The sequence below is a fragment of the Lolium perenne genome, chromosome 6 (assembly GCF_019359855.2).
Source record: "Lolium perenne isolate Kyuss_39 chromosome 6, Kyuss_2.0, whole genome shotgun sequence".
In the NCBI taxonomy this organism is placed as follows: domain Eukaryota; kingdom Viridiplantae; phylum Streptophyta; class Magnoliopsida; order Poales; family Poaceae; genus Lolium; species Lolium perenne.
Window position 1 is genome coordinate 21,921,407 of NC_067249.2, and position 5,747 is coordinate 21,927,153.

Below are 5,747 nucleotides of genomic sequence, written 5' to 3' on the forward strand. Positions count from 1 at the left end.
TTGTTGTCAACGAATGGTAGTGGGCACTCTAACTACCTCGCCAACCAGACTTTCAAGAGCGGCTCCCATGAAGGACGTTATCTCTACCAGCAAGGTAGATCATCCCTCTTCTCTTTTGTTTACACATGTACTTTAGTTTTATTAAGGGTGACACTCCCCCCAACCTTTGCTTACACAAGCCATGGCTAACCGAATCCTCGGATGCCTTCCATCAATCTCATACCATGGAGGAGTGTCTATTTGCAAAATTAAGTTGCTTACTGATGAATCGGAGCAAAACATGTGAAGAGAATTATTAATGAAGTTTGATTAATTGGGACTGGGAACCCCATTGCCAGCTCTTTTTGCAAAATTATTGGATAAGCGGATGTGCCACTAGTCCATTATGAAAGTCTGTCAAGAGTAAATGACAAGGTTGAAAGATAAACACCACATACTTCCTCATGAGCTATAAAACATTAACACAAATTGAGAAGCATTTTGAAGGTTTAAAGGTAGCACATGAAGTATTTACTTGGAATGGCAGGAAATACCACATAGTAGGTAGGTATGGTGGACACAAATGGCATAGTTTTTGGCTCAAGGATTTGGATGCACGAGAAGTATTCCCTCTCAGTACAAGGCTTAGGCTAGCAAGGCTATTTGAAACAAACACAAGTATGAACCGGTACAGCAAAACTCACATAAGAACATATTGCAAGCATTATAAGACTATACATTGTCTTCCTTGTTGTTCAAACACTTACTAGAAAATATCTAGACCTTAGAGAGACCAATCATGCAAACCAAATTTTAACAAGCTCTATGTATTTGTTCACTAATAGGTGCAAAGTATATGATGCAAGAGCTTAAACATGAGCACAACAATTGCCAAGTATCAAATTATTCAAGACATCATACCAATTACCACATGTAGCATTTCCCGTTTCCAACCATACAACAATTAACGAAACAGTTTCAACCTTCGCCATGAATACTAAAAGTAAAGCTAAGAACACATGTGTTCATATGAACCAGCGGAGCGTGTCTCTCTCCCACACAAGCATTTATTCAAACAAAACAAAAATAAAAACAAACAAACAGACAGACGCTCCAAGTAAAGTACATAAGATGTGACCGAATAAAAATATAGTTTCAAGATAAGTGACATGATAATTTTGTCGATGAAGAAGGGGATGCCTTGGGCATCCCCAAGCTTAGATGCTTGAGTCTTCTTGAAATATGCAGGGATGAACCACCGGGGCATCCCCAAGCTTAGACTTTTCACTCTTCTTAATCATATTGTATCATCCTCCTCTCTTGACCCTTGAAAACTTCCTCCAGACCAAACTCAAAACAACTCATTAGAGGGTTAGTGCATAATCAAAATTCACATGTTCAGAGGTGACACAATCATTCTTAACACTTCTGGACATTGCTAAAAGCTACTGAAAGTTAATGGAATAGAAAAATCCATCAAGCATAGCAAAACAGGCAATGCGAAATAAAAGGCAGACTCTATCAAAACAGAACAGTCCGTAAAGACGAATTTCTAAGAGGCACCAGACTTGCTCAAATGAAAATTCTCAAATTGAATGAAAGTTGCGTACATATCTGAGGATCACGCACGTAAATTTGCAGATTTTTCTGAGTTACCGACAGAGAACCCTGCCCAAATTCGTGACAGCAAGAAATCTATTTCTGCGCAGTAATCCAAATCTAGTATCAACCTTGCTATCAAAGACTTTACTTGGCACAACAATACAATAAAATAAAGCTAAGGAGAGGTTGCTACAGTAGTAACAACTTCCAAGACACAAATATAAAACAAAATTACTGTAGTAAAATAAACACATGGGTTATCTCCCAAGAAGTTCTTTCTTCATAGCCATTAAGATGGGCTCAGCAGTTTTAATGATGCACTCGCAAGAAATAGTATTTGGAACAAAAGAGAGCATCAATAGGCAAATTCAAAACACATTTAAGTCTAACATGCTTCCTATGAAAAGGAATCTTGTAAATAAACAAGTTCATGAAGAGTTAAGTGACAAGCATAGGAAGATAAAACAAGTGTAGCTTCAAAAATTTCAGCACATAGAGAGGTGTTTTAGTAACATGAAAATTTCTACAACCATATTTTCCTCTCTCATAAAGATTTTCAGTAGCATCATGAGCAAACTCAACAATATAACTATCACATAAAGCATTCTTATCATGAGTCTCATGCATAAAATTATTACTACTCCCAACATAAGCATAATCAATTTTATTAGTTGTAGTGGGAGCAAATTCAACAAAGTAGCTATCATTATTATTCTCATCATCAAATATAGGAGGCATATTGTAATCATAATCAAATCTATCATCCATAACAGGCGGCACCAAAAGACCACTATCATTATAATCATCATAAATAGGAGGCAAAGTATCATCAAAGTAAATTTTCTCCTCAATGCTTGGGGGACTAAAAATATCAAGCTCATCAAAACCAGCTTCCCCAAGCTTAGAATTTTCCATATCATTAGCAACAATGGTGTTCAAAGTATTCATACTAATATGTTCCATGGGTTTTTTAATTTTCGCATCAAACCATCCATGTCTTAGCTCAGGAAATAATTTTAAAAGCTCACTGTTGCTTTCCATTATGCCAAATTAGTGTAAAACAAGAAACAAAAAGATGCAATTGCAGGATCTAAAGGAAATAGCTTCGAGTACAACGGCGCCGGAAAATAGCTTGGTAGCCAAGATCCGGAGTGTGAGTACCTTTTACCTTTCCTCCCTGGCAACGGCGCCAGAAAATACTTGATGCTGTCCAGACTGGCGCGAAGTTGACGAGGGAGGAAATGGTGTAGCTTTCCTTCGTTCCCCGGCAACGGCGGCAGAAAATAGCTTGATATCTACGGGTGTTTCTATTCTTGTAGACAGTGTTGGGCCTCCAAGAGCAGAGGTTTGTAGAATGATGACCCACAAGTATAGGGGATCGCAACAGTCTTCGCGGGAAGTAAAACCCAATTTATTGATTCGACACAAGGGGAGACAAAGAATACTTGAAAGCCTTAACAGCGGAGTTGTCAATTCAGCTGCACCTGGAAACAGACTTGCTCGCAAGAGTTTATCAGTACTAACAGTTTTATAGCAGTAGCAGTAGTGAAATAACAGCAGCAGAGTAACAAAGACATCAGTAGTGATTTTAGTAAACAGCAGGATTAAAATACTGTAGGCACGGGGACGGATAACGGGTGTTGCATGGATGAGAGAAACTCATGTAACAATCAAAGCAGGGCATTTGCAGATAATAATAAAACGGTGTCCAAGTACAAAGCAATCAATAGGCATGTGTTCCATATATAGTCGTACGTGCTCGCAATGAGAAACTTGCACAACATCTTTTGTCCTACCAGCCGGTGGCAGCCGGGCCTCAAGGGAATCTACTGGATATTAAGGTACTCCTTTTAATAGAGTACCGGAGCAAAGCATTAACACTCCGTGAACACATGTGATCCTCACATCACTACCATCCCCTCCGGTTGTCCCGATTTCTGTCACTTCGGGGCCTTTGGTTCCGGACAGCGACATGTGTATACAACTTGCAGGTAAGATCATAAAACAATGAATATCATGATGAAACAATAACATGTTCAGATCTGAGATCATGGCACTCGGGCCCTAGTGACAAGCATTAAGCATAACAAGTTGCAACAATATCATCAAAGTACCAATTACAGACACTAGGCACTATGCCCTAACAATCTTATGCTATTACATGACCAATCTCATCCAATCCCTACCATCCCCTTCAGCCTACAGCGGGGGAATTACTCACACATGGATGGGGGAAACATTGCTGGTCGATGGAGAGGCGTCGGTGGTGATGATGGCGATGATCTCCTCCAATTCCCCGTCCCGGCGGAGTGCCAGAACGGAGACTTCTGGCTCCCGAGACGGAGTTTCGCGATGTGGCGGCGTTCTGGAGGGTTTCTGGCGACTTCGACTTCTTGGTCGCGATTTTTAGATCGAATCCCCTTAAGTAGTCCAGAGGAGGGCGCCGGAGGCCAGCCGAGGGGGCCACACGCTAGGGCCGCGCGCGCCCCTCCTGGGCCGCGCCGCCCTATGGTGTGGGGCCCTCGGGCCTCCACCTGGCTTGCCCTTCTGGCTCCATGAGTCTTCTGGAAAATAGGACCTTTCGCATAAATTCCGAGGATTTTCCTGAAAGTTGGATTTCTGCATAAAAACGAGACACCAGAACAGTTCTGCTGAAAACAGCGTTAGTCTGTGTTAGTTGCATCCAAAATACACAAATTAGAGGCAAAACAATAGCAAAAGTGTTCGGGAAAGTAGATACGTTTTGGACGTATCATAGAACATCAGCAAGTTTTCCCTTAAGTGGATCACCCAAGGTTTATCGAATTCAGGGAGGAAGAGGTCAAAGATATCCCTCTCAAGCAACCCTGCAACCACAAAGCAAGAAGTCTCTTGTGTCCCCAACACACCTAATACACTTGTCAGATGTATAGGTGCACTAGTTCGGCGAAGAGATAGTGAAATACAAGTGGTATGAATGAATATGAGCAGTAGTAACGGTACCAGAAAATAGCTTGCTGCTACAACTGGCGTGTGGTTGATGGTGGTGATATTGCAGGCAGTAGAGATGCAGTAAAACAGTAAACAAGCAGTGATAGCAGTATTTGGAAACAAGTCCTAGGGATCTTACTTTCACTAGTGGACACTCTCAACATTGATCACATAACAGAATAGATAAATGCTATACTCTACACTCTCTTGTTGGATGATGAACACCACTAATTGTGTAGGATTACACGAACCCTCAATGCCGGAGTTAACAAGCTCCACAATATTCGATGTTCATATTTAAATAACCTTAGAGTGCATGATAGATCATTGCAATTACACCAAGTACTAACATAGCATGCACACTGTCACCATCACACTATGAAGGAGGCATAGATCACATCAATACTATCATAGCAATAATTAACTTCATAATCTACAAGAGATTACAATCATAACCTACGCCAAGTACTACACGATGCACACACTGTCACCATTACACCGTGGAGGAGGAATAGAGTACTTTAATAACATCACTAGAGTAACATAGATGAATAGTGATACAAAACTCATATGAATCTCAATCATGTAAGGCAGCTCATGAGATCATTGTATTGAAGTACATAGGGAGAGAGATTAACCACATAGCTACCGGTACAGCCCCTTAGCCTCGATGGAGAACTACTCCCTCCTCATGGGAGACAGCAGCGGTGATGAAGATGGCGGTGGTGTCGATGGAGATGCCTTCCGGGGGCACTTCCCCGTCCCGGTGGCGTGCCGGAACAGAGAGTCCTGTCCCCCAGATCTTGGCTTCGCGATGGCGGCGGCTCTGGAAGGTTTCTCGTACCGTGGCTTTTCCGTATCGAAGATTTAGGTTAGGGACCTTTAAATAGGCGAAGAGGCGGAGTCGGAAGGCTGACGAGGTGGCGACACAATAGGGGGGCGCGGCCCACCCCCTGGCCGCGCCGGCCTGTCATCTGGGGGCCCTGTGGCCCCCCTCTGGTGGCTCTCGGGTGTTCTGGAAGCTTCGTCCAATTATAAGATGCTGGGCGTTGATTTCGTCCAATTCCGAGAATATTTCCTTACTAGGATTTCTGAAACCAAAAACAGCAGAAAACAGGAACTGACACTTTGGCATCTCGTCAATAGGTTAGTTCCGGAAAACGCATAAAATCGTCATAAAGTGTGAACAAAACATG